Below are 3,822 nucleotides of genomic sequence, written 5' to 3'. Positions count from 1 at the left end.
TGAAAAACTGTCATGCAAAAGTGCATTGAATTTAATTAACTAATGCAAATTCTTTCACATCTGTGTGTTATTTTTGAGGAAGTAGTTTTGCAAGTCTGAAAAAGAAAAAAGAAAAACTGGTACTCATTTGGCTACCCAGTAGCCTAATCCAGATGAAGACATAAGTCTTTCTCCATACTCTGTGATCCATGACTGATGTTTCAGCAAATAAGATACCAACTATTGAAAACTATTTTGACACATTATCACTTCAAAAAATGTTCAGATGATCCCTTTTCTGCTCAAACCTCAAATATTACATCAAGAAAAGCAGCAGAGAAGAAAGAGGAGGAAAAGGTGCTATCATTAAAAAAATCTACTTACTTGATTAAATTTAATACAACATGTCAAAATGTCTAAACTAGGCTGAAAATCACAAACTATAATAATTCTTTGGCACAAGCCAGTCTCTTCAAGGCAGTGATCCGGTTTCTGACGATTTTTTACCCAGTCCAGTTTCTGTCCTCAAGTACATTTGGCTCTGCTTGATGCACTGAAGGAAGTGTATTTTCTGAGGTACCTTGCATGTGTGGACGAAATTCATCATGTGTTTTTCAACCGCACGAACCTCTGTGTCTTCCCACTTATGTTTAGCATTCCCCCAGTTGCCTGTGAAGAACAAATGTAAAGACCATACTATTTAAAAAAAATCAGTGTTTATCTAAAACATAGATGGCATACATTACTTCAGAACACTGCAAAAGCTGTATATAAAAATATTGTATTCATGTTAAGAAAACCCCCACCCTACATTAGATTTAGAAGGGGTTTGGACAAAATGGATTCACAGTTGAATATTCAAATATTTTTACTAAATTACTAGAACTGTAGTCAATAGGTAGAAAGAAATTGTTGATGAAGATGATCATCATCATTGATGCTTCTGTCTGGTATCAGTTTATTGTAATTTTTCTCTAAGAATTCAATTGCAGCTCACATGAGGCAGAGAGGTGACAGCATGCTTGCAAAATGTAATATGTCTGCATATTTATAATATTTGTTTTTCAATTATCCTGTTTTTTTTTCAATTCAATTCAGTTTATATAGCACCAAGTCACAGCAGAAGTCATGTCAGGGCACTGAACAGAAACATTCATATATAAAAATAATAATTCAACACTATTTATCTGAGGAGCAGACCATTTAAGTTTAACTCCATTGCAGAACTCTCATCTTGAGCAAGCACAAAGGTGACAGTGGTAAGGTAAAACTCCCTCATGAGGAAGAAACCTTTAGTAGAACCAGGCTCGGGACATGCAGCATCTGCTTTAACCAGCTGGGTTTGGTAGGAACAGGAAGGAGGAACAGATACATAATGGCAGGTCAAGAATCACATGATAGAAATAGTATCAAATGAAAACTATTCAATTTTAACAATTCATTTTAAGAAATTAGGTCAATTTGTCCAAGAAGAGATTGTGAGTACAGAGCTTCAGGGTGCCCTTCCCTTGAAGCTGACACACTCTATTCCTGCTACCTCGGTTGCTAGTGAGCAGGTTCTCGCCACCGCTGGAGATACCATCACTGCAAATTTTGGCAGAAAATTTAGATAAGCTGTTATTTTTGGCCAAAAATTTAAAACTCGACTAGTAAGATTGTAAACAGTCTGTTGCTGTTTATTGTTCTGGTTTTGATTGTTATTGTATTTATTAAGATTTTTATTGTTAGTATATATTATTGTAGAGTGCCGTTTATTTAAAATATCATCCAAATGGGTCGCTTTTATTTATTTTTATACATTATGTATTTTATGCATTGCTTACTTGGCATATTTTCAAAATAATTTAAGTTTTCATTTTGGCCATTTTTGCACCGACAATTAATCGAATCAAGCCCTCCTTGAAACTGAACCGAACCGAAATGTGATTTTAGCGTACCGTTACACCCCTACATAGAATGTATTCTTAGGAAGCAGTGAGTCAAAAGATTACTGTAACTCCAGTACTTCACAATGATACAATTGAGTGCACGTTTACTTCAACTAAGTTTAGAATACTTCAGTATAATCACTGCATGTTAACATCAAAATAAATTCAAAATAATGAACAGGTGCAGCTCAAAAAAATAGAAAATTAAAAAGCTATATACTGGAAACTTGTGGTGTCACCCCCAATCAGTTTATTAACTCAAATACCAGCAAAGTCTTCCTGAGATTATAAAGGGTTTTCCAGTTTGGTCAGTAGGCTACACAATCATGGGGAAGACTGACTTGATAAATGTCCAAAAGCCAGTCATTGACACCCTCCATAAGAGGGAAAGTCACAAAAGATCATTGAACTGTACCCAAGCATATTCATAGAAAGTTAAGTGAAAAGGAAAAGCGTTGTGGGAAAAGGTGCAACAGGGATAACGGTTTATGTACTGTAACCACAGACTATGAATATAGGTGCTCTAAGCTACTAATATGTCAGAGCGCCCCACCCCATTAACAGAACCGAGCACGCTGAACGACCAAACCGAACTACGCACCTCCCACCTGTCAGTATTGGTGTTACGCTACTTAGCTGCACACAATACTAGCTAGCTGAAATGCTAAAAACAAACAACATGTGGCTCAGCTGTCTCTCCATCCAGCTTTAAACTGCAGGTACAGATAGCTCAGCTGTCTCTCCCTCCCTCTACCCGCTCTAAGCTGCAGGTACAAATGTAGCTAGTCTCTCCCCACCCCGCTCTGAGCTGCCGGTGCGGGCTGCGTCTCCCCCGCTCTAAACTGCTGGTACAAACAAATTGTTCACATGTTTACATATGACTATTGTGCAACTAGATAATTGACATTTATGTGGTAGATAATATCCAAATGGAAGCTAAAGAATATTGAGAGAAGTTTTTAAAAAAATTACATCTGTTATTAATGAAAAAAGCCATCAATACTAAATCAAAAAATACTTAATTTTAGTCCTTAAAATGTTTAACTTATTTTTAGAAATATTTTTGAGTTATGCAATAACTATTACAGCAAAAGTAACTTTGCACCGCTTCTACTTTTTCAGCCTCACAGCAAATTGGCAGCCAACTCTCAACTCTTCTGTGTACTTCATAGTTTCCTTTCCTTGGCATTTTGATAGAAGCAGAGGAAAATAATTTAATTGTTTTTGTATGAGATGTAGATGCCAATGTATAGATGAGCCCGAAAAAAAAAAGGTTACCACAAAAATAACTTTAGATTTAAAACCCATTGCATCTAAAAAATAAAATAAAAAAGTTTTAAACATACAAAAAGTGGGAACAATAATACACGGGAAGGGTCATACAGTATTTACGTTGAAATTTATGAAAAAGCAATGAAACACATAATATTAGAGTTTAGTTATTCATCAATATTGCAAAGTTTTTACTTGCATTTGAGAACCTTTAACGTAAACATCTCATTTTGATCTAACAGAGAAAACTGTTCCAATGTGAAGCAAGACTGATTAAATGATCTGATTTCAACAAGTTACCATCATTATTATTATTTTAATTTTTAAGATTAGGATACAATTTTCACCTTGTATTTGTAAATCTAAACAGGTTTCTAATATTCTTTGACCCGACAACCCAAACCTATGACATCATAAACATTATAAATTCAGTACACTTACCTGAAAGTGGTCACTACCATCACTGGTCTGCGTTGTCATGTCAGGTGCTGAGATTTCCTGGAAACAAACACAAGAACACCTTAAAACAGACATACTTTATTCATCATTACGGCACATTATTACCTACTCTTGGGGACTTTTCAAACACACACTTTATTTTAGACCTAAAAGAGAAAACTGACCTAAACTGACGTAAGAGTAA

General features: G+C 35.2%; 1 long non-coding RNA gene across 1 annotated transcript in view; it reads right to left on the bottom strand.

Annotated features, from left to right (window-relative positions):
• Positions 1-492: 492 nt before the first annotated feature.
• LOC119427282 overlaps positions 493-3,822 on the bottom strand; it is a 3,615-nt gene continuing 285 nt past the window's right edge. Inside the window, exons 2-3 of the long non-coding RNA XR_005187649.1 lie at positions 3,621-3,677; positions 493-648 (exon numbers count right to left, since the gene is read on the bottom strand). This is a non-coding gene — a long non-coding RNA (uncharacterized LOC119427282). The remainder of the gene's footprint in view (positions 649-3,620; positions 3,678-3,822) is intronic.

The sequence above is a fragment of the Nematolebias whitei genome, chromosome 21 (genome assembly GCF_014905685.2).
Source record: "Nematolebias whitei isolate Nwh7 chromosome 21, NemWhi1, whole genome shotgun sequence".
Classification (NCBI taxonomy): domain Eukaryota; kingdom Metazoa; phylum Chordata; class Actinopteri; order Cyprinodontiformes; family Rivulidae; genus Nematolebias; species Nematolebias whitei.
The sequence above is the reverse complement of the archived record's forward strand: the minus strand, read 5'-3'. Positions and strand labels throughout refer to the sequence as shown.